This window comes from Suncus etruscus, chromosome 1 (genome assembly GCF_024139225.1).
Source record: "Suncus etruscus isolate mSunEtr1 chromosome 1, mSunEtr1.pri.cur, whole genome shotgun sequence".
Classification (NCBI taxonomy): domain Eukaryota; kingdom Metazoa; phylum Chordata; class Mammalia; order Eulipotyphla; family Soricidae; genus Suncus; species Suncus etruscus.
Window position 1 is genome coordinate 100,522,760 of NC_064848.1, and position 27,265 is coordinate 100,550,024.

Sequence of the window (27,265 nt, forward strand, 5' to 3'; positions counted from 1 at the left end):
CTGCCAAGCCAGTGTAGACCTGGGTTCGATCCCCAATAACCCATATGATCCCCTGAGCCTGTCAGGAGGCATTTTTGAGCACCGAGCCCCTGGGTGCCACCAGATGTGGTTCAAAAACCAGAAACAACAACAACTACAACAACAAAACAATCCCAGTGGCCAGAGTAGTAGCATGGCAAATAGGGGATTTACATTGCATGCTTTCAACATGAATTTGATCTCCAGCATCCAATACGGTTCCCTAAGCCTTACAGGATTGTTTTCTGTATGATAGGCAAGGAGTAACCCTGGAGTGCCGCTATATGTGGCCCGCCCAAATTACATCAGAAATAAAATTTAAAAAAAGAACAATTCCATTCACAATTGTGCCTTAGAAAATCAAGTATGTTAAAATCAACTTAATTAAAGGAATGAAAGACCTATACAAAGAAAACAAGAAAAACTCTCTCAAGAAATAAGAGTGGATACATGTTTATGGAAAGCGATATAGAGATTCCTCCAAAAACTAAAAATCGAGCTCTCATATGATCCAGCTATACAACTCCTAGGAATATACCTTAGGAACACAAAAATACATTATAAAAATCCCTTCCTTACACCTATATTCATCGCAACACTATTTACCATAGTAAGATTCTGGAAACAACCAAGATGCCCTTCAACAGACGAATGGCTAAAGAAACTGTGGTACATATACAAATGGAATATTATGCAGCTGTCAGGAGAGATGAAGTCATGAAATTTACCTATACATGGATACATGGATGAACATGGAATCTATTATGCTGAGTGAAATAAGTCAGAGAGAGAGAGAGAGAGAGAGAGAGAGAGAGACGCAGAATGGTCTCACTCACCTATGGGTTTTAAGAAAAATGAAAGACATTCTTGCAATAATAATTTTCAGACACAAAAGAGAAAAGAGCTGGAAGTTCCAGCTCACCTCATGAAGCTCACCACAAAGAGTGATGAGTTTAGTTTGAGAAATAACTTCATTTTGAACTGTCCTAATAATGAGAATGTATGAGGGAAATGGAAAGCCTGTCTAGAGTACAGGCGGGGGTTGGGTGGGGAGGAGGGAGATTTGGGACTTCGGTAATAGGAATGTTGTACTGGTGATGAGTGGTGTTCTTTACATGACTGAAACCTTAACACAATCATATATGTAATCAAGGTGTTTAAATAAAATTAAAAAAAGAAATAAGAGAGGATACAAGGAAATGAAAACATATATACTACTCATTGATTGGAGGATTAATAACATCAAAATTGCAATATTCTCCCCAAAGTATAGTACAGATATAATTCAGTTCCTATATGAAAATGATAATATATTTCAAAGAAATAGATCAAGGACTTCTATGCAATTCATAGGAAACAATATACTGCCATTAATTGTTTAGGTAATATTTGAAAAAAAATAATATGTCAGACATCACTTTCTCCAACTTCACCTATACTACAAAGTGGTAGTAATTAAAACAACATGGAATACAAATATACCCTCAGATCAATGGTATGGACTAGATATCTTGAGACAAATCCTCATTTATATAAAAAGTTAAAATTATTTTTTGATTTTGGACCAAACCATGTGGCATGCAGAGGTTATCCATGTTTTGTCCTCAGAAATTGCTCCTGGGAAGCTTAGGGACTATATGTATGCTGGGAATCAAATCCAGGTCCGTCCCAGGTCAGTGGCAGTCAATGCAAACATCCTACTGCTATGCTAGTTAATTTTTGATAAAGAAACAAATATTAAGTGGAGCAAATAAAGTATCTTCAAAAAGTGATGTTGAGATAACTGGTCATCTACATGCCAAAAATAAACTCAGACATCTTCAAAAAGGTACACTAAAATTCTATGCACAAAAGTCAAATTCAAAATGAGTTAAAAACATAGATATTAGAACTTAATTCATAGGAGGAAACTCCATAGAGGAAAATCTAGGCAGACTTTGTCATGACAGTAAAGTTAAAGATATCTTCAAGGAAAAAAACACCACTAACCAAGCAAATACATACAAATGGGACTACATTAAACTAAAAAACTTCTACACCTCAAAGGAATCAGTGACCAAGATAAAATGACTACCCATGATTGGGACAAATATACACCCAATACACATCTAATACACATCTAATAAGGTTTTGACATCTATGAGACATACAATACTGGTAGAACTTAACAAGAAAAAAATCATCTAACACCAATAAAAATAGGGGAAAGAGATGAGAAAAACTTCCTCAAAGAAGAAATACAGATGGAGAAACAGCATATGAAAATAGGTTCCACATCATTAATCCTAATGGAAATGCAAATAAAAACAATACGATATCTCATACAACAAAAACTGGCATGCATCAAAAAGAATGAGAATAACCAGTGCTGATACCAATGCAGAGAGAAAGATACTCTCATTCATTGCTGGTGGGAATGTCAACTGGACCATCCTATTTGGAAAACAATGTGGACATTCTTCAAAAAAGTAGATATTGGCTACAATATGACCTAACAATACTCCTCTAAATATATCCTAGTGACTCAGTAACACAATGCAGAAAAGTCATCTGCACTTTAAAGTTCACTGAAGCATATTCACAATAACCAGAATCTGGAAACAATCTAAGTGTCAAAAAACAGGTGAGTTTTTTGCACTACAGAAACTGTAGTACATCTACACAATGGATTATTATACAGCAATGAGGAAAAATAAAGCCATGAAATTTGCTTAGAGATGGATGGATATGGAAAGTTTTATGCTGAGAAAAATGAGTCAGGAGAGAAGGATAGAGATAATGATAATATTCATTTGTGGTATATATAAAAATAATGATATAAAATGATAATATAGTAATAATGACCAAAGACAATAGAGACTAGGGCCAAGCCCACTAGCCCATCGTAGAAAACTTTGCACAAAGAGTAGAAAAGTGCACTTAGGGCAGAGAAAATACCACTATCGCAATGAAAGTTGGAAATGATCACTCTGGACAAGTACTGGGTGCTGAAGGATGTAAAGTGATGTGCATGATACCACTTAGGTAACAATATTGCAAGTCATAGTGTATAAAAAATAAAAGGTAAGACAGGAATAAAGAGAGAGCGCAAGAAAGAAAAAAAGATCTGCCAGAAATATTTTGGTGGAAGGGCTAGAGGGACATTGGGACATTGGTTGCAAGAAATGTTCACTGGTGAAGGATGGATGTTGGATATTTTATGACTGAAACTCAAATATGAATCACTTTATAACTGTATCTCATGGGAATTCATTAATATTTTATTAAAATTATTTAAATGAACAATTAAAATCAATTGCATGGTATTTTCATACACTTCAAACATTGAAATGCCTAAATTCAGATGGATATGTTGCAGTCAATTGTATCTACTAAGGTTTAGAACTTGAAATACTTGCAAAGCCATGGCTTTCAAACTATTTTTACAGATAACTTACAGCAGACAATATATTTATCATTTCAAATAATAGGGATTTTCTGGTCCCATATTTTTCATCATGATTCATATTCATGGGGTTTCACTCCTCACTTTAGCCTCTATATGCAATGAAAACAAGATATAAACTGTTCTTTTGCAGTTTGCATGTCTTCTAAATTTGGTTCTTCATTTTTTTTCTGATTTTTTAATCTTTTATTTCACTATTTCCATAGTTTCTACTTTGATGAATTCTCATTATATGACTAATAGACCTGAAAAAACTATATATATATACATATATATAAATATACATATATATTTAAACAAAAGATGTTCTTTTATTTACCTTTGTATTACTGTGTTATTTTATATCAAATGTGGTCATTAGAAGGGATTGCACAAAAAGTATTCCTTTGGACACTTGAAAGGCCCGAGGCTGCCAGGGCCCCGTGCTGCAAGGTTCTCAACAGCACATGTGGCCCAGTTACTGGGTGGAGCCTCATGCCCACCCAGGGATGCCAATATGTAGCGACCACCGCCCCAGACTCTGTGAGCCTGGATTGTGTGTGTTTGTGAGTAGGGAGAGAGGGAGAGGAGAGAGAGAGAGAGAGAGAGAGAGAGAGAGAGAGAGAGAACAAAAAAAGAAAGTAATAGATACAAAGCAAACAGCATCTCTCAGATGCTTTTTCTCTGCCCCCCCCCCGTCCCATCCCCCCACAGATCCTCAAGTGCTGCTTTGGTCACTACCCTAGCATCCTCTGCAAAGTCCAAGCCATTTCAAGAATGGCTATTCAGATTCAAATGTCATTCAGTGGGGTTATCCAAGGGGCCTGTCAAATCCAACCCGACATACATCAACAGCCTTTTGGATCTGACCTACCTAGAATGTCCTACCCTAAAAACTTTTATATATGAAAAAAAGTGGGGGAATCTAGTCCTACAGTCCAGCACCAGCCAGCCATGAAAAGGAAGCTTACTCTTTAAGTAAGATCCTAATTGTGATTATATATATATATATATATATATATATATATATATATATATATACACCTGTTTATTTACCTGCCCTCAATCTGACCTTACCTGATCCCAAACCCATCTCTCTCTCTCTCTCTCTCTCTCTCTCTCTCTCTCTCTCTCTCTCTCTCTCTCTCTCTCTCTCTCTCTCTCGCCCCCCTCCCTCCCTCCCTCCCTCCTTCCCATTAGTCATAGGTCCCTGGGCTTCTCTATTAAAGAACATTGAGATATTTGTCAGTTTTGCCTGCAAAGCACTATGGACACCAGCAGGGTGAAACTGTCTCCGACAGCTCGTTTCTGACAGACACTCTTGCATGACTTTAGCATATCTCCAAATAATTATTTGCTTATTGACTATTCATTTGTCTTGTGGACTCTTTTAAAAAAGAGCTAAGTTGGATCGGAGTGATAGCATAGAGGTAGGGTGTTTTGCCTTGCACACTGCTAACCTGGGACGGACCCGGGTTCATTTCCTGGCATCCCATATGATCATCAGAGCCTGCCAAGAGCAATTTCTGAGTGCAGAGCCAGGAGAAACCCTGAGCACCACTAGGTGCCCCCCCCCCCCCACAAAATCGCTAAGTAGATTTTCCCAGTTCTTGATTGCAAAAAGGAAATGATTTACTGAATGTTTTTTTTTCTATTATCTATCTAACCTTTGCCTTCTTCCTTTTAGTTTTATATTTCAAATATTTTCTGTAAAAGTATGAAAATATATGTTTTCTAAACTTTTAATGCTTTCCCCCTGGCCTATTTTATGGGCAGATAGCACATAAAATTATGCAAAAATTACTAGTCGCTTTTGTCCTCATAATTTAACACATTTTTCTTTTATGCACAATAAAGTATTTAAGAGAGTGTTGAACAAATACAAAGTGATAGTATATGAAGACCAGTTATGAGATCCAGGTAAGAACAGCACATGGGGCCTTGGGGCCTTATCATAGTCATTTACCCAAGGTAATACTGTAAGTACATTTATTACATAGTTTACTTCTTAATCTGTTCTCTTACTTTTAACATAGCTATACCCTTATTTTAAAAAAGGGTTTACAAGAAACTATATGCAGTTCAATATTTGTATAAATTAATAATATCAGCATAATTTAATATAATGTGGTTAGTATCATAAATATAAACCTAGCTACATTTTTTTCTATTTGATTAACTCTTCTTTATTCATCTTGCTTCTTTTTTATAAATATAAGACTGAGTAATTTTTTTTTAGACTGAGTAATTTTTATAATTCTACTTTAATTTTCCTTGCTACAATTCTTTTCTTCCAGGAGAATCTCCCAGATGATTCTCAGGATAAGTCTGGAATACCTGCAGCTGTTTTGCATTTAACCATACCATAGACTAAAGCAAAGTTGCACTGGAAGATCTTGCTGTGCCATCCCAGCAATCCTTGGGCAAAGGGCTTGTTTAGGGTCATATAAAATGTAGCTTAGGGTAATCCAAAGCTTAGATAATCCATCTATAGATGGTCAGGGGCTCATGAGGTGCTACATATTGTATCCAAGCCAGCCCCCCCCAAAATTCTTTACTGTATTATTTTATTGATTGCTGTGTGCTTATTCATTATTTAACACTCTCCAATCATGAACCATTATGCTATTCCAGTTTAAAAAAAAAGAAGTATACAACTGTATGTACACATTTGTCCCTTCTAAAGTTTTCTATTATGCTTCTAAACATTTTTCTTCTGGTGTTATAAACTTCCTGCTGCAATGTGGTTTTTTGTAATCATTTTGTATAGATAGTTAGCATTCTAAAGTTCTAAATTCCTCTTTTTAGATTCAGCTTTCCATTTGGTAATGTATTTCCCTTTTTACAGTGTGAATATGAAGTTGCTTAATTCTTTAAGCTTTGGTGTATATGGAAAACTCTTTAGTACATATTTTTTTATAAAAGGTGTTTTTAGATCTTCACTTAGTAGGCTTCATTATTTTAGTATTTTACAAATGTTTGTGCATAGGTTTAGCTTCCATTATTTTCAGAAGAATGTGAAATCATCATTATCTTAGATTTTACTTTTCATTGTCTGTTCCTAATTAGACTTAAGAAATTGTATTATAAAATATCTTGCGATAGTTTCTTAAATGCTCCTTGAGACTTTTTAACTGTTGATTGATTTTGGTCTTGGGCCACACCCTTTGGTCTCAGGGGCCACTTCCAGCTCTGCACTTAGAAATCACCCCTGGCAGGCTTTGGAACCACATGAGATGTCGGGAATTGAACCAAGGCAAATACACCACTGCTGTGCTATCACTCCGGCCCAAGTTCCTTGAGATTTTTAAGTTACCTGTATAAATGGGTGCTAGAAATATTTAGCTATATTTCTTTAAATATGTTTATATCTATTTTGGGCCTCTTTAGACATTTTAATCATTAATATAGTAAGACACTTGCAATTGTCCACAGTCAGCACTATTTTACATAGAATTTTCAGCATTTTAAAAATATATATGTCCGAGGCCGGAGCAATAGTGCAGCAGTAGGGCGTTTGCCTTGAATGCGGCTGATCCAGGATGGACCTTGGTTCAATCCCTGGCTTCCCATATGGTCCCCAAGCCAGGAGAGATTTCTGAGTGCATAGCCAGAAGTAATCCCTGAGCGTCACCGGGTGTGGCCCAAAAACCAAAACTATATATATATATATATATATATATATATATATATATATGTTTTAGAATGTTTTCAAATGCATTATTCAGTATTTCTATATTGAGTCAAATATCAATTTTAAGCAGTTATGCTGTTTCAGACTTTGAAGTTTTTCACCTCTAGGTCTCTTGGATATTTCAAATTTTCTTACATAGTTGAATTTTACATAATAGTAATATGTTCTCAATATTATCCTCCGTTAAATATAGGTTGTTAAACTCTGGCTGGTAGGCATAAGAATAATTCCAAATATTCTTTTTATTAGTTTTTAGTGTTTCTCTCCAAGTGTCAGGTAATTTCTATATATACAAGAATTCATCAGAATCTTATTGAATAATAATGAGGCACAATGCAGAAATCTAGAGTTTAAAGCTTTGAATATATTTTTGCTATTCTTTATTGCAAACTTTATTTTTGTAGGAATTTTCTCAACCCTCTTTTCTACTTCTATGCCTGGGCTCTCTGAGTTTTACTTGTTTTCTCTCTGTTCTGTGTCACCAGGTGGTATACAGGAACACATAGGTGGTGTTTCATTTATTGTAAAATATTTGTTGCTTATCTTATTTTCTGATAAAAAACACCCTATTTAGTAATATAAAATACCTTAAATATTGATTTTTAAAAACACTTATTATTAGTTTGTTTTTACACAGGATTTTAGATGCAGCTATTGCCTTTTGTGAAATTATCTATCTCTCTTATATTATTCTATCTGTTTTGAGAATAACAGTTGCAATAACATATATTTTGTTGCTTACTTTTTATTATCTTTATAATGGATGGCAGGAGTATGTGATTCCACTTGCCAATAATGAAAATTTAACTCCACAAATCTAAAATAAATTTATCTTAATTACAATTATTTCTTCAAAATATTTTATGTATTCACACAAAAGTTCAGAGAATAAAGACTATGACAAATATGTCTTCATAAGAAAAATTGTAATATAGTAGTTTCACTGATGTTTACAATTTAATCTCTATTTTTACATTTTAGTAACTATTTACTATCATGAAAACATAAAACTTTAGAGCAAATTTATTATTCTTAGTTTCTATAACAATACCCTCATAAAATAAACAACCCCCAAATACTACATCAAATGTTTTACTTTTCTTTTGAATAGATAATATCTTTTCCTTCTGATCAGTTTTGATCTGAACTTTATTAGAATACTCTGTTCAGTCTGAATCATGGTAAATGAGGTGAGATATGGGAAAACAATTTTTGAGATGGTAGATAGGCAAAAGCAAAATAAATCATTGAGGTGTTGGGAAATTGAGCGATGAGGAAACACTAAAGCACTAAGTGTACATATCTAAGAAAATTGAAAGAAAACTTAATAGCACGTTTCATGTATATGAAGGAATATTTTATGGTGTCAGTGAGCAGCTATTTGGTTTGTAAATTGAGGACAGAACTTGAATAGTCTCCAAGCTGATCACCTTGTCATTTATCTCATTTTCTTCATGTTTCGCTCTATCTAACATGAAGATGAAATAACAATATTACTCAAAAGTCTTTTTCATTAATCTCTCCTATTTATGAATTTAACAGGACTCTAGAATGCTACATCAAATCTAAACATACAATACAATCTTCCAACATATAATGCTATATATTAATAGCTTATTAGTAAGTACATAGAGAGAATAATAAAATATAACATAACCATATATATAATATATATAATATATATAGATATATAATGGCATATATAGTATTCTACCTCATAGTTCAATGCTTTCCCATATAGACATTTCACTTGTTAGACTTTCCTGTGACAAAATTTATTTTTACTTCATTTGTTGTGAGTTACAATTTACAATATCACTGACATCATTGATTTAAAGTTGTATTCTACAATGTCTCCACTATATGGGTACTGGGGATTGAACCCAGGTAGGCCACATGAAAAGAAAGTACCTGAACAACTGAGTTCTTTTTGTGCCCTACTGTGACATAATTATTAACATTTCTTATTTCCAAAATTCTTCTTCACTTATAACCTATCTACACGCCCTTTTTAATATCTTTTAATAACTATGTTTAAAATTATCTAAAATTGGGCATAAATATTTTAAATCCTTTTCTATTAAACATCATATAAATATAAATCTACCTTACCAATATATTTCTTTCATAGTTTCTTCAATTTCTTCAATTATTTGTTTGGTTTTTTATGTTTCTTTTATTTATTCCTTATTGTTATACTTATAAAACTCCTGTTATTTGTCCATAAGTTAATAAGATATACATAAGATATTAAAAAACATTCAATATTCTATAGTAAAGATATTAGCTGTCTTATCTTTTTTCCCTTCCTTTTGTCCCTTAGTTTCCATTTTTAACTCATTTTTCTTCCATTCCTTCCATTTTTCTCATTAGTGACATTTTGTGCTAGGTAATTTTTGTCTGTGAAATAGGCTCTCTATATAACAAAATATTCAGTAGCATCTCTGGCCTTTATTCATTAAATGCTCTATACCCCTAATCTTATCAAAGTCAAGTTTAGTGATTGTGAAATATCTGTTTGAAGACAAAATACTTTCTGAGAAATACTGCTCTAGTCACTTTGAATTACTTATAATTCCCTGAACACTGATATGTTGATTTAGGTTATCTGTGTCTCTATCAGAATGACTCATTCTCCTCTTTCTATTCTTGCTTTATTTGGGGGGGGAGCATACACGATGACACTCAGAAATCCTGACTCTGTGCTTAGAAATCGCTCCTGGCTCAGGGGAACATAAGGGATGCCAGAGATTGAACCCATGTCTGTCCTGGGTTAGTTGTGTGCAAGGAAAATGCCCTACCACTGTGCTACCATTCTATACCCATATTCTTGCATTTTAAAACTTGAAGAACCTGTTTCCATACGTAGACAATAAACTGATGATAAAACAAATAAAGTACAAAACTGACCACAATAAAGGACTGAGACTACTCAAGTGGTACAAAATGAGAGTAGCATGTGTTTAGCCCCAAAACTACATTTCTCTGCTCTGTGATCACTTTTGGATATAATACTAAAACTTTCAAGCTTCAATAGCTGCTGGAACACACAAAACCATTGGGTAACTACTGCTGGGTTGAGCACCACTGGGTATGTTCTCTACTAAAGTAAATAATAATAAACACAAATAACTTGAAGAAATAGAACATGTATCTAAGCAAACTTATCTCTTTGGCCTACAGTACATTTAATCACATTCATTCTCTGTTTTCATTAGCAACTTCCTTATAAATTATTTTGTTAAATTGCATCTCATTTAATGAAATGAAAAGGCTATAGAAATGATTAATCCAATCTGTACTTATGATCTTATGTCAAGCATATATTAAAGAGTTTTGAAGAAAAATTTTCATATACTTTCAACATATCCTCTTAATCAAACAATGTATACACACATTCCTTATTAAAAGTCATTGTTCTAGCTCTTGGAACCAAAATTCCTCTGAGACATTCTTATTATGGCTCTGACAACAACATGCGCCAGTTTTAATATGACATTCTGACAAAGAGGAAATGGCGACAACTTCATCTAAGAGCAGGTTGTCTTATATCATCACCTATCGATAATATGAAATAAGAAGACACGTCATACTTTGATCTGTACAAAAACCAGGATCGCTGACTACAGAAGACTGACTGCAACAACTGGGCAGAATTTATCCTGGGACCAATAAAAGAGACCCTAGCTTAGTCTTTGGCCTATGATCAGTGAAACAACCAAGAACTCTAATTCCAGAGATCTGAGACAACTGCAACTGAGCAGAACTTCTGGAAACATAATGAAAGACCCTATCCTGGGTTTCCTCCTAGGATCAGTACAAATACCAAGACCACCAATTACAGAAGACTGATAAAAACAACAGTGTTGGAACAGAACTTCTAAAACCGTAAAAACCGTAAAAAAGACTCTATCCTAGGCTCCATCCTATGACCTGTGCAAACACCAAGATCTCTAGTTACAACTGAGCAGAAAGTTGCCAGACACCACAAAAAGACCTCAGGGAGAGTAAAAGAGCATGTATGGAGCCTGTAGTTATTCCCATGAGAGTATGCTTTAAGGGTGGAGAAACCCTGTATCTTTTAGGTCAATCTCCCCAAATATTTACTGTGCCTTTGCAAAAGAGGGGGGGGGAAGCACAATTTTTTCTTTATTTTTTCTTTTTATTTTGCACTCGTGATTATTACTTGGTTGTTGTCTGTATTGTGGTGCTTTTTGGATTTTTTTTTTGTCATTGTAGTTTGAGTTTTTTTGTTTGTTTGTTTTGTTTTCTTGTTTTTTATTTTTGTCTTTTTGTGATGTTTTTCTTCCTTATCCCCTTTCTTCTCTTAAATTGATATTTATAACTCTCTAGTCAGGGGTCCTCAAACTTTGTAAACAGGGGGCCAGTTCACTGTCCCTCAGACCATTGGAGGGTCTGACTATAGTAAAAACAAAACTTATGAACAAATTCTTATGCACACTGCATATATCTTATTTTGCAATCAAGAAACAAAACAGATACAAATAAAATATGTGGCCCGTGGGCCATAGTTTGAGGACCACTCTAGATGAACTCCTCCTGGATAGACTTTTTTTTGTTTTGGGGGGTTCTTGTTTGTTTTTTGTTAATTTTTGTTTTTGTTTTTGTTTTTGTTTTGTTTTCTTTCAATTCAAACAGAACCACAAAACTTGAATCAATTTATTCTGCCTCATAAATTGTGGGGGGGAAATGGATTACAGTACCAAGACTGAAAAGTTGTATGAACATTGAGTAGAAAAAAAAATTAGTCTTAAACACCAAATCTAAAGCCAACAACAACAGAGTCATACACATTCTACAACAAACTAGACACAGAGAGAACCACTTATACTAACAACCCTGGGGGGCAAAGGAGGGGATTATGGGATGCATGCTGGGAACAGGGTTGAAGGGAGGACAACACTAGTGGTGGGAATTCCCTGGGTTCAATGTCACTATGTACCTAAAATATTACTGTGAAAGACTTGTAATCCAACTTTGGTCACAAAAAAAAGGGGGCCAGAAGAGGTGGCACAGAGCGGTAAGGCGTCTGCCTTCCTGGCACTAGCCTAGGACAGACCATGGTTCTATCCCCCGGCAAACCAAATGGTCCTCCAAGCCAGAAGCAATTGCTGAGTGTGTAGCCGGGAGTAACTCCTGAGCATCACCAGGTGTGCCCCCCCCCCAAATAAAACAAAAGAAACCCAAAACAAAAAAATCATTGTTCTATAAATTTAAAATTATTGGGGGCTGGAGAGATAGGAGAGATAGCACAGCAGTAAGGACTTGCCTTGCACGCAGCCAACCCAGGATTGACTGTGGTTCAATTCCCGGCATTCCATGTGTTTCCCTGAGCCTGCCAGGAGTAATTTCTAAGCACAGAGCCAGGAGTGAGCCCTGAGCGCTGCTGAGTGTGACAAAAAATAAATAATAAATAATAAATAAATAAAATATTAAGCTTGAAAACCATTTAAAGTAACAAGTTTCCAAGTAAGCTTTAACTAAAAATGTGATTTTAAAAATATTTTATTAACAAAATTTAATTAATTTTATTATTAATTTTATTATTAATTTATTATTTATTAATAATAATTATTTATTATTATATTCAGTTATAGTGAGAGAGTATGGGGATAGGTGTGTCTACAAAGGTAGGGAAGAAGATATATAGATATCAGGGACTAAATCAGCTCTAACATTTGAGTCATTATTGACCAGTATTTATTTTATTTTACTGACCAGTGTAAAATTACTTGTTACTCATAATTATTTTTCAAGCACACAGTATTTCACCACCAATCTTTTCACCAGTGTCCACTTCTTTCCTCCAATGCTCCCTTGACCCATATTGCCTCCCTGTTTGCTTATACAATAGTTGCTTTTTGTTTTTAATATATGTAAATTTTGCATTGTGGTTTACAGTATTCTTGCTGGTATATTTCATGTACAACAATCTGCTACTTTTCAACCACATCTCCTCCACCTGGTTTTCCTCCACCATGGATGTTTGCCACCCTCGCTCTCACCCCCATCCTCTTCAAAGTATTTTGTTTTATAACAAAACATGGAACACATTGGGTTTTGTTTGAATAGTGTTACTGTGCGCTAAAACAAACACTTAAATAATATAAGCACAACATTGAATAATATTAAAAAGAATAAAATTTCTGCTTTCCTGTGTGAAGCAGCCAAAAATATGACAGCGAACATTATATACTCTCTTCAGGGCCCATCCGATACTCCACCCAATAAGGGTGGATCCAGGGGAGTGCAGTTGCTCACAAATTCTAGCCCATGAACCCCACCACAATATTTATTAAAAAACCACACTACATGTGTGGCAATAGGGAAACAATAGAGGACAACACCACACATAGAAAAATGAAGATGGCAGCTCTGATGACACGAAAAGTATCAACCAATTAGTTATTCTCTCATATAAGGTGTTTAGAGAAGAAACGTGGAGGATGTACACAGAATTCAAAGAAAGCATAGATCAAGGTGAACAGATCACAAAAATAGAAATCAAAAAACTCCAATCTGAAAAAACAGGACTGAAAATCTTGGTAGAGGAGATGAAAACCTCAATGGAAAGCCTCTTGAACAGAATAATAGAAGCTGAGAACAGACTCAGTGAGCTGGAAGATGAGATACCGAACAATTCCATAAGCAGAAGAGATTGGAAAGGAACCTCAAAGCAAATGATCAGACAATGGAAAAACTACTCAAAGAATGTTAACAGATTAAAATAGAACTCTTTGATAAACTCAATAAAAACAACATAAGAATCAGTGAAGTCCGGGCAGGAGAGATAGCATGGGGTAGGGCATTTGCCTTACATGCAGAAGTATGGTGGTTCGAATCACTGCATTCTATATGGTCCCACGGGCCTTCCAGGGGGCAATTTCTGAGCACAGAGCCAGAAGTAACCCCTGAGCACTGCTGCGTGTGACCCTCCCAAAAAAGAGTCACTGGAGACAAGAGACCCAAGAAGAGAATAATAAAAAGAGAAGTTGGAGAAAGAGTGAGGAGAGGAAGAGGGGAAGGAAGAAGAGGAATAGGAAGAAGAAGAGGAGGAGGAGAAAAAGAGGAGGAAGAAGAAAGAATAAGAATTGGAAGAAAAAGAGGAAGGCGAGGAAGAAGGAGAATGAGAAAAGGAAGAAGGGGAAGAAGTGGAAGAAGAAGAGGAAGAAGAAGAAGAAAAGAAGAAGAAGAAGAAGAGGAGGAGGAGGAGCAGGAGGAAGAAGAAGAAGAAGAAGAAGAAGAAAGAAGAAGAAGAAGAAAAAAAGAAGAAGAAGAAGAAGAAGAAGAAGAAGAAGAAGAAGAAGAAGAAGAAGAAGAAGAAGAAGAAGAAGAAGAAGAAGAAGAAGAAGAAGAAGAAGAAGAAGAAGAGGAGAAGAAAAAAGGGAAAAGATAAGAGGAGGAGGAGGCTAGGGATGTGGTTCAATTTGTAGAGCAGATGACTTACAGGTGTCAATGCCTAGATTTGATCCCAGATGATCTTGTATTCAAACTCAAATATTCCCACTACTTGTATGAATTTGTGTAGATATGTATGTCTAAAATATGTGATAAACAAGCTCACCTCTAAAAAAGAAAATAAAATTTTACTGAATTTTTTCTACTACCCTTTTGCACCTCAGAGATGACATTTTATTATGCTTTCTAAAGTATAGGTCTTTTGCCAAATTTGATAAATTCTACTTTAGGCTAAAAGTAATTTCGAACATTCCATATACACTGTCACATTAAAATATTACTTTTGATTGTTTCCTTGTATTTTTCCCAAACCAAAGATTTGTTTTAAATTTCTTGCTGTCATATTCTATTTTTTCTCCAAGGTTCTGGGGTAATACTTTCAGTTACATGTTGTTAATTAATTGGTTAGATAGGCTAATACACAGAGAGAATCCACAAACAGGCATATACTGATCATTCTTTCTGATCTTACTATTGAACAGAACATGAAACAACAGAAGAAATGCATCTTTATTCCTCCTCTTTGACCATTGGGGGAAAAAATGTTGAATGATGGCGTCCAACCCAAGTTACCTTACCATTATTCTAACGATGTCAATCTCCAAGGCATCCAAAATGGTTATGTAAATAACCACCTGCTATGTTAATGAGAATACCCTACATTTGTTTTCTGGACATTCTAATGCCTTATTATTTTGCAGGATATTCATGTAAATTTCACAAACAGGAAACTTTCTGGTCTTTCTGAGTATTCTATTTTAGCAGTTATTTCTGCTCTGTCCAATAAACATAGTTAACATGTACTAGGATCTCTAAAGACAATATGTATTCAACTCAGTGCCAGTATCATACTCCAATGAATGCTCTTATGGGACTTAAAAAGTAAAAGACTTGTGTCTGGATTTGGATAGGGATTGCATTAAATCTATATAGCAATTTGGGTAAAATAGTCATTTTGACTATGTTAATTCTACCTATCCATGAGGATGGGATGTTCTTCCATTTCTTTAGATCGTCTTCAATTTCTTTCTGAAGTGTTTTGAAGTTTCCCTGGTATAGATCTTTCACTTCTCTTGTAAGGTTGATTCCTAGGTATTTGATATTTTTTGATACTATCTTAAATGGAATTGTATTTTTAATCTCTCTCTCCTCAACTTCATTGTTTGTATATAAAAACGCTACTGTCTTTTGTGTATTGACTTTGTATCCAGCCACTTTACTGTATTGGTTGATTGTTTCTAGTAGTTTTTCTGTGGATTCTTTAGGGTTTTTGATGTATATCATCATATCATCAGCAAATAGAGCTAGCTTGTGCTCCTCTTTCCCTACTTGAATTCCTTTGATTCCCTTCTCTTGTCGGATTGCTATTGCTAGGACTTCTAAGGTTATATTGAATAAGAGTGGAGAGAGTGGACAGCCTTGCCTAGTTCCTGACCTTAGTGGGAATGCTTCTAGTTTCTCGCCATTAAGCATAATGTTGGCTGTAGGCTTTTCATAAATAGCTGTAACTATCTTAAGGAAGGTGCCTTCTAACCCTATTTTGCTGAGTGTCTTTAACATGAACGGATGTTGGATTTTGTCAAACGCCTTCTCTGCATCGATTGATATGATCATGTGGTTTTTGTCCTTCATGTTGTTGATGTGGTGTATAATGTTGATTGATTTGCGTATGTTGAACCAACCTTGCATTCCTGGGATGAATCCCACTTGATCATGATGTATGATCTTTTTAATGAGGTGTTGGATTCGGTTTGCTAAGATTTTGTTAAGTATCTTTGCATCAATGTTCATTAATGAGATTGGTCTATAGTTTTATTTTTTGGTGGTGTCTTTGCCTTCTTTAGGAATGAGTGTGATATTAGCCTCATAAAAGGAGTTGGGGAGGATTCCTGTTTTTTCAATGGTTTTGAAAAGCCTATGGAACAGTGGTAATAAGTCTTCTTGAAATGTTTGATAGAATTCACCTGTAAATCCATCTGGGCCTGGGCATTTGTTCTTAGGGAGTCTTTTAATTACGTCTTCAATTTCCTCTGAAGTGATTGGACTGTTTAGAGTTTCTAAGTCTTCCTTTTCCAGTCTTGGAAGAGGGTGTTTGTCCAAGAATCTTTCGATTTCTGGTGGGTTCTCTAGCCTAGTTGAATATAGTTGTTCATAATATGATCTCATGATATGTTGTATTTCTTGGGGTTCTGTTGTAATCTCTCCCCTTTCATTCGTGATCCTAGTGATTTGGGTGTTTTCCCTCTTTTTTTTGGTAAGTTTTGCCAATGGTTTGTCTATCTTATTTATTTTTTCGAAAAACCAACTCCTGGTCTCATTGATTTTTTGTATTGTTTTCTTAGTCTCTATGTTGTTTATTTCTGCTCTGGTTTTTATGATTTCTTGCCTTCTGGTTGTGGTTGGATTTCTCTGTTGCTGTTGTTCCAATTCTTTAAGGTGATCTTTTAAACTGTTGGTTTTGTTATTTTCCTGTTTCTTAACATAGGCCTGTAATGCTATGAGTTTCCCCCTAAGTACTGCTTTTGCTGTATCCCATAAATTCTGACATGTTGTCTCTTCATTGTCATTCGTCTCAAGGAATCTTTTTATTTCCTCCTTGAGTTGTTCTTTGATCCAGCTGTTGTTAAGCAGTATGTTGTTCAATCTCCAGGTATTAGTTTTCCTCCATTGCTTCTTCTTGACATCAATTATAAGCTCTGTTGCATAGTGATCTGAAAGGGTACTTCTAATGATCCTTACCTTTGTGGTCTTATATAGGTTGGCTTTGTATCCTAAGACATGATCTATTCTGGAGAAGGTTCCATGTGGGTTTGAGAAGAATGTGTATTCTACTTTCTGGGGATGGAGGGCTCTATATAAGTCTATTAGCCCTAATTCTCCTAATTTTTCATTTATTCTTTAAAGAAATAGAACAATCAATTATAAAATTCATTTGGAACCATAGAAGACCCAGGATAGCTAAACACATTCTGAAAAATGAGAAGTTGGGAGGTATCTCCTTACCTAACTTGAAACTATACTATAAAGCCATAGTAATAAAAACAGCATGGTACTGGAACAGAGACAGGACCTCAGACCAGTGGATTAGAACAGAATTCCCAGACATAAACCCCCAGATATATAGCCAACTAATATTTGATAAAAGAGGCAAGAATATGAAATGGAACAAAGAAAGCCTATTCAACAAATGGTGTTGGTACAACTGGAAACTCATATGCACGAAAGTGAAAATCGACCCATATCTCACTCCTTATACAAAAGTCAACTCAAAATGGATCAAAGATCTGGAAATCAGACCTGAATCTATAAAGTTTATCGAGAATAAAATAGGCAGAACACTCGAAGACCTTTATATTAAAAGGGTCTTTGAGAATGGAGCACCAATGGCAAAAACGTTAGCATCAACTATAAACAAATGGGACTATATCAAACTAAAAAGCTTCTGCATGGCAAAAGAAACCCTACTTAATGCAAGAAGACAGCTAACAGAATGGGAAAAAATCTTTTCACTTGATATATTAGATAAAGGGCTGATATCTAGAATATACAAAGCGCTCAGAAACCTGAGTCCTTCAAAACCAAACGAAGCCATAAAAAAATGGGGAGACGAAATGAATAGACATTTTTCTGAGGAAGAGAGAAGGATGGCCAACAAACACATGAAAACATGCTCACCTTCACTCATCATCAGGGAGATCCAAATCAAGACAACAATGAGATACCACCTCACACCAGTGAGGTTGGCTCACATCAAAAATAATGGGAACAACCTTTGTTGGAGAGGATGTGGTATGAAAGGAACTCTCATTCATTGCTGGTGGGAATGCCCCTTGGTCCAACATCTATGGAGAAAAGTCTGGAGAGTGCTCAAAGATCTCAGAATTGAGCTGCCATTTGACCCAGCAATTGCTCTCCTAGGCATATATCCCCAAGATGGAAGGACATTCATTCCAAAATACATATGCACCCCACTATTTATTGCAGCACTCAGTATAATAGCCAAATCTTGGAACCAACCTCGATGTCCAACAACAGATGAATGGATCATTAAGATGTGGTACATATATACAATGGAATATTACATGGCAGTTAGAAATGATACAATCACAGACTTTGCAGCAACGTGGATGGACCTAGATCATGTTATGTTAAACGAAGTAAGTCAGAAGACAAAAGAAAAACACAGAATGGTAGCACTATTCTGAAACACCTAGAATACATAAAAAACAAAAAAAGGACATTGAAGAAGCATAACTGCTAGAACCACAAAGAAAGACTCCATAAACTCCATTCCCTGATCTGCACAGCCACCAAGATCTCTAGAAACAGGTCTGATTTTACCATCCAAGATAAAGTAGAAGTCTTCCACATACCACGAAAGCAGCAAGAGGAGAATAAATGATCTATTTTTTTGACGTCTTTATTTTGGTGTGGAGATTACGGTTGATGTCTCCAATATTATTTTATTTTATTTTGTTTTGTCTTTCTCTTTCTTTTTTGCACTTGAGTATGATTTGATTTCAGAACCGAGATTATTATGTGGTGCCTGTCTTTATTGTTGTGGTGCTTATCGGTTATTTAATTCGATATTTTTTTTGTGTGTGTGTGTGTATTGTTGTGGTATTTTAATTACTTTTTTCACATCCTCTCTCAAATTGAGGTTGGAAGCCTCTAGACAGGACTCTGCCTATTTTCAGTATATTTGATTTTTGATTGAGAAGAGGACATATTAGGTGATGGGTATTCCCCTGATTTAATGTGAATATGTACCCAAAATACTACAGTGAAAGATATGTAAGCCATTATGGAAAAAAAAAATTGTGTTTTTAATCAGAAACTTTCTTTGACTTACATGTATTATTATTATATTAATTATATTATATGTTATGTTATGTCACTATATTATGTTATATTAGTTTACCTTATTAGGTTAATCAATTTTGTCCTTTAAATGAATTCTTACTTAAAAAAAAAAAAACAAAAAAAAAAACAACTTTAGTTTGCCCTGAAGAAAAAAAAAATAAATAAAAGATAAAATAAGGCCTCCCAATTCTTACCACAGGCTGTGTTCTTTACACTGGCTGTATAGAAAGAGGAGGTACAGTAAAGGCACCCCATATACACCTCAACACAGGCCCCTTGCCGGGTATGTATTGTGAATTGGGGGACAAAAAAAAAAAAAAAAAAAAGTAAAAGACTTACTTGACAATTAGTTATAGATAGTAACATAAATAGTTAATTTCTTCAACATAACACAAAGTGCTCTACCAATGTCAGTAAATTTTTGGACACAGTGCCATCCTGTATTGAAACTAATGATATATCAAAGCCAAAAAGACTTAAATTATATCTCAGACCACTTTATTGATTACTTCTATCCATCACCTTTTATGTTCTTTTCCATAGTTGAAAATGCTTATATTACTTTTTATTCCATACATTAAACAAATAACTATTGCTTTCAGAATTTTAGTAACAAAGAGAACTGAAAAATAGATGGGAACTGTTGTTAAGTGTGTTTCAGTTTAAAGAGAAACCATTATACCTACAGATCAATGCAAACTAGTACTTTGTATAAAGCAGAGCATCTCAGAAAAGGTTTCAAAGGTAACATACTTTATACAGTTTTTTAAAATGAATTAGGGTTTCTGATAGCACAAAAAAGAAAATTTTTTAAAGAACGAGAATAAAATCCTGTATATAATCCAACACCTTGATATAGACAATCTTAAATGGAAAATGGTAAAAGTATTATGAAAAATATGATAATGGACTGATTATGCTAACATTTTTAGATGACTGCCTATTGGGTCTTATCTCAAGTCACAATTATTACTATCGTCATTTCAAAAGCAGTGGCATAAACATTAAGTTTATCTGGCCTGGCTGAGAAGAAAACATTCACTATTTTCCTACTGAATCATCTTACAAAAACATCATTGTATCTGTAGATTTTCTAGAAGCAAATCATAAGTGTGGGAAATAGGAAGACAACCAAAATGAATAAGAGGGAAGTATAAAGGAAACCAAAAATGAAGTCATTGGAGCAAGAGAGATGGTACAATGGTCTTTCATGTGGCAAAACCAAGTATGATCCTAGGCATCCCTTATGGTCCCCGAGAACTCCCAGGAGTAATTCCTAAGAAGCACCCATATATCCACAAAACTAATAATAATAATAATAATAATAATAATAATAATAATAATAATAATAAATTACAATTATAATAATAAGGATTTAAATATGACTATGCTTTTGTGAAATTCCAACTAGCAAATTACAATAGTATAAGCAATTCAGTGTCTTTAGAAATCAATTAAAGTTAAAATATTTCATTTCTTTTTTTTGTCTTTGTTTTTGTTTCTGTTTTGGAATCACACCTTCCAATGCTCAGGGAATTACTCCTGGCTCTGCACTCAGGAATCACACCTCGTGTATGCACTCCTTATCAAATTTAGGACTAGTAATGTGACTCATGGTAGAATATCTGCCTTGCATACATGTGGCCTTAGCACTACCAAAACAAGCAAAACAATCCCCCAATAAAAATACATATAGCACAAGTGAGGAATAAGTTCTATGTCCTTTGTTATAATTATCCAAATCCTATGACATGCTGAAATACAAATAACTTGGAAATAATGGTATAAAACTCAATAATAAAAGATATATACTCCAGATGTATTTTTCAAATAAGATCCAGATGGGCAATGAAAAGGCTCAATAAACCAAAGAAGAATCATATTATCACCACCTGAGACTACAGATTTCTGTTTACAAAATGAGTAATAGACTTTCAGACATTGTGTTTATACAAATGGAATGTAACAGGTGTACAAAATTATTAATGAGGAACTTATCTGAATATTCTTAACCACACAACTAAATATAATTTATTTAAAATTTATAATAAAGGATTAAGAGAACTAAGCTAGATGATTCTATGATATAAAAGAAGCAATTAGATAAGTAGGTGATACCAACATCAGAAAAAAGATAGGAGGAGTGAAAGTAAGGAGAGAAAGTGGGCTGAAGAGAGCAAAGAGAACTGGGAGCAGTATGATATCTTACCTTAATGCATCATTAATTTTAAGAAAGTCATTTAAAAGATTTTGCAATTTGGTGAATAATTTTAAATATAATATGGATATTTAGTATTATAATTATCTAAAATTTAAAATACTTCAGCAAAAGCTATTGTAGAAAAATGTTAACATTGAATTCAGACAGTGGGGGGTAGGAGCAGTGATGCTAGAGGTAAGGCGTGTGTGCCTTGCAAGTGCTAGCCTAGGATGGACCAAGGTTCGATCCCCCAGTGTGCCATATGGTTCCCCCCCAAGCCAGAAGTGATTTCTGAGCCCAGAGCCAGGAGTAACCTCTGAGCATTAACGGGTGTGGCAAAAAAAAAATTTAAAAAAAGATTTTAGACAGTGGACATATGGGCTACACTTTATTTTTTAGAATACACTAAGCACTTTCCCACATATTTTAAACTTTATACTATAATGAAAAAAATAAATTACAAATGTGAGATTAGGGGATGAAGAAATAGCGCGGCAGTAAGGTATTTGCCTTGCACATGGCTAATCTAGGATGGACATTGTTTCGATCCCTGGCATCCCATATGGTCCCTAAAGCCAGGAATGATTTTTGAGTGCATAGCCAAGAGTAACCCCTGAGAATCACTGGGTGTGGCCCTTCCAGAAAAAAAAAAAACAACCAAAAAACCAAATGTGATATTAATTCATATTGCTAGTTATTTTATATCTCTCAATGAATAGCATCAAAAAAATTTAGTAAGCTTAGGTGTAAGACACAATATATTTAATATTCACTTTTTTGTTTATTAAACTTATTCACTCTCTTAACTCACTTTATAGTGATAACACAAAAATTTTTTAAAAAATTTTTGGAATTTTGGGGCAGGAATGAAAATGCAGTGTAGGGTGTTTGGCTTGCACTTAGCTGACCTAGGACGTACCTGGGTTTGAACCCCAGCATCCCATATGGTCCCCCAAGCCAGGAACAATTCCTGAGTACATAGACAGGAGTAACCGCTGAGAGTCACTGGGTGTGGCCCAAGAACCAAAAAAAAAAATTCTAATTTTGATTCTGATGTTACACAGACTCTTACTCAAATTACCTAAACACCTAAAATTTTTTATTTGTTATTTATGAAATGAGAATTTTATTAAAATTTTTATAATTACATTATTAATAAGTGCGCTGATGAATATAAATTCAGTTATAACTAAGAAAATGTTGGGACTATAAACTATAGCACCATTAGTACTGAGCATATAATTATAAAAGATCCCTCACTAGAATACTTACCAAAGCTGCTTTCTGCTTTGGAGCATCCTTCATATTAAGTTTAAGCTCCAAGTATTTAAGCAGCCTTAGTGAAGAATTGCAGCAAACATCATTAAATATTTTCTTTAAGTATAATCAAATTCCTAAATACTTATTACAATTTAAAGATGACAGAACTAATAAATATGAGCATATATCAATGCAATAATTTTATTTTCCATATTATAGAAACATTAGTACTGTTTAGTGTCTATGAACATAAGTTTATAAAATATTGAAAAACTTTTACCCTTATTTTGCTTTATATTTTGTAAATGTATCACACAAAGTTTTTGCTATAAACTCTGTGGAGTTATTTTAATTTGGTACAAAATAGTACTGCTATTTCTTATTTACATCCTTTTGAATAAACAGGGTATAGAGAATCTCAGTACTGTACTTCTAAGTAAAATGACATGATATTTAAAATTTTTTTCAGAAATATTTGATTTTAGAAACAGATTATCCTATACAGATCATATGCAGGGAGATTAGGTTGCAAACTTCCTTAATTGATTTTTAACAATTATTTAACTCTAGGGCTACCATTTGTGCAACTACAATTAAAGGCCCAGTACCTCAGTTTCCACCCTTAATTTTCTGACCTGTTCATAAATGTCTGCTACATGCTGAAGCTCACAGTGCAAGGTTTCATTAATAATGGATTTGTGATATAACTGTGATAGAATTTCTGTTCCCCAACAGAGTTGACAGTGTTCCACTTCATGGGAGAGCTGGTTTCTTTAATCTCACTTTCCAGCAAAGACAATAATTGAAGCAGAATGAGCAGAAGTTAATCAAATGGAAACAACTTACTTGACTGGTTCAATTCATTTATACAATTGATGATATAGCAAAATAATTAGTCTGACTATTCTTAGGTCATTAAGACAACCACATGTAAAATAAGATTTAAACATTTTCAGAATGATGAAAATTAAGATGGATTAGAATATGATATGCTATTTGTATCAGCTAAAATGTATATTGCAATCCAATCAGAATCCAGAGCATGTCTATCACTATGACATATTTAATGAATATTCAATGAGGCACCCAGAATAATCTCAAGTATTAGCTAGATGTATGGAAGGTAGTCAATAAATGCAATAGTACTTGAATATGTATCTCCTCTGAAGAAATATAACATCCTCAAAATAATACTAAGACACAAGAAAATATAGCTAGGGCTGAAAAAAATTCAAAAGTTAATACAGGCTCGGGCCAGAGTGGTGGCACAGCAGTAGGGCCTTTGCCTTGATAGCGGCTGACCTAGGACCAGATGGGGCCGAAGCTGTGGTACAAACGATAAGGCATCTCTGTGCCTTGCCCACTAGCCAAGGACGAACTGTGGTTCGATCCCCAGTGTCCCATATGATCCCCCAAGCCAGGAGTTATTTCTGAATGTATAGCCAAGGAGTAACCACTGAACATCACCGCGTGTGGCCCCAAAACAAAACAAAACAAAACAAAAAAAGTAAAAAAAAAATGGTAATACAGGCTCAACAAAGTTATATTTGTTTTGAATGTCTACAGTTTAGCCAAACTGATATTTCAGAACATAATACCCAGTGCTTTCCCTGAATCTGACATTAATATTAATTTCAGAAGGGTTCCCAAATAATTTATGGTTCAATAATTTACTATAAATATCTTTAGATTTCTGCATAAATATTATATTTGTGCATACTTAAATTACATAAAAAGAAAACAAATCAATGTCATCCAAAGAAATAAAGGGGAACTTAGTCTAGGTGTATTCCAAAAATTAAGTTTCCATTATCCTTTCTTAGTATAACATGAATGATGTGTCACATAGAAAACTCATCCAGGTTTCTGTGTACAGTTTTTATTGAATAACATTATGTAGGCACAATGATTCATTATGTAGCCTCAGTTTATTGAACTCATACTCTAGAGGAACCTTTGTCATAGAATCCAAACTTGACCTTAGATTTGATTGTTGATCTTTTTAATGAAGTCAGCTCCCTGTCAGAACAGTATTGTTCTGTCATGAATGAAATAGATTATCTACCAGATTAGAGCAGAGATCAGATTTTTTTTACAAAAGTCAAATACTTTACAATAAAGATTAATGATTTTACATATAGTGTTAAATAAAATATACAATGAATGATAAAATTGTTATACCTCTAGTTATAATTTCTATATCTGCTTTAAACTAGAGAATATAACTCAATATTATATTATACTCCCAAGAAGTCAGTGAATATTTTCTTTATGTGATTGATGCACAATATTTCCATAATTGGGACTATCATCAAGAATATTACATTACTAATGATGATCATTTAAATAAAAGCTCTTTAGATGAACATGGGATTGCAGGATAGGGCCAAATCATAGTTTCGGGCTGAAAATCATTTTTATGTCTACTGAAGTCTATAGGAATAATGCTTTCATGTTAGAACTTTGATTAGTCTAAGAAAGTAGTAGTAGAAGGAATTAGAACTATCCTATAATGGCCTGTAGGAATATATTTTTCCTAAAGTGCATTTCTCTTTGGACATCAATTTGCATTATTTTTCGTTAAGACACAACTTAAAATTATATAGAATTCAACTGGAAGGGGTCAATATAAGAAGCAAAAAACCTTGAAAAATGACTTCTTTGGGAAACTCATATAGTGGAAAACATTGAAGACCCAACCAGTCAAACTGAAAATAGTTCAAGTGTAAGAAATAAGACAATATATAGTAAATGTGTTTATATGTCATATGTTATGTGTAAATAACTTAAAGCAGGAATTTATCTTTGACATTTTGTTTATTTTATTTTAAGATGAGAAATATGTTGTGCAAGTGTTCGGCTACATTTTTTTTTTTTTTTTGGCTACATTTTAATATATCAAATGAAGCTCTCAATTCTACCTTCTATTATTCTGAACATCATTTCTTTTATTTGAGGAAGTAAATACACATTTAGTGGTGCTCAGGACTTACTCCTGGATCTCTGTTCAGGGATGGACCCCTAACACTACTCAGCAGACCATATAGGATTCTGGAGAGTGAACTTCTGTTTGTCACATGCAAGGCAAGTGCAGTGCATACCACATTACCTATCTGGCCCTCAATCACACCTAGATGATCAATTTATATGTTTTCCTACATTCTCTGGATTTAGTACTAAGCTTATTCAATAATTTCAGCATTTCCTAAACTGCTAAAAGTAAAGATACTAGCAATTTACTTGGAATGAGATGTAAACCGGTATTGATCTTCTTATTTGCCACATACTAGCTAAGTAGACTTGATTGTAAGTATTTGATTCTCTGAATAATATGTAGAACATAGACAACATAATGTGCTTCTATACTGAATATATGAGGAAAAAATTAAGAAAATGCTTTGCATAGTGTTGCAAATATTGTGTAATGGACTGGAATGCACGCTTTTTATACATATGCATACATAGGATTGACTGACATTTTTAAATTGCATTAGTCAACTTTAAACAAAATTGAAACATTCATTTACTCATGAATCTCTTGAAAATAGGATAATCATTTGGATTTTTCCAATAGTCAATTGAAATCAAGTTGGCTTTCTGTATCTCTGTCTTATGAGTCTACATCAAGAAATGTCCAAGGTTTATAAATCTTGAAGTAACCCTCATCTACAATTGCTACAGAAAATATCTTGAACTCTGCAGTAAGTTCACCTGCCATAGTCAAGTACTGTCATCATCCTCAAATAAAAAATGATGCACAAATACACGGTTGCCATTATCTGAATTCAAGTACTGTTCAAAGCCCTTATGAGAACTTGCTGTCATTTTTACAACAATGTCTAGTATCCAGGGGTAATTGCTCTCAGCACTTGAAGTTTTGTAAATTGAAAAGAATACACAATATTTTTTACTCACTTAGTATTCAACATGTTTATCTTAATACTTCAACAACTAACATGCCTTAAACATTAGGCAATCAATATTTTTCAGTGTTTAATTAGTACTCATAATTTTTTGATTTGCTAACCTGAAAATTAAATTATTTTCACTTTGAAAATTGGTTGCAAGGGGCCAGATTGTTAGCACAGAAGTAGGGCATTTGCCTTGCATGTGGCCAAAATAGGACAGACCCCAGTTTGATTTCTCAGCATCCATATGGTCCCCTGAGCTTGCCAGGAGTGATTCTGACCACCACCATACTAGGAATGAAATTAGACTCAAGTTCAATCTTGCCCCTATACTGCCTAATGCTTTCACTATCTCCTGGCCCCTGGAAATTATTTTAAATATCAAAAACCACTATTAGACTAAACAAATTCTTAGCATT

The 27,265-nt window shown here is 34.2% G+C and overlaps 1 protein-coding gene and 1 non-coding gene across 2 annotated transcripts in view; one reads left to right on the forward strand and one right to left on the reverse strand.

Annotated features, from left to right (window-relative positions):
• Window positions 1-27,265, reverse strand: part of ZNF804B (zinc finger protein 804B) — a 572,377-nt gene that overhangs the window by 501,134 nt on the left and 43,978 nt on the right. The window lies entirely within an intron of this gene.
• LOC126031691 (small nucleolar RNA SNORA51) lies at window positions 19,656-19,788 on the forward strand. Its single transcript, XR_007503529.1, has one exon. It is a non-coding gene; the product is annotated as a small nucleolar RNA SNORA51 (small nucleolar RNA).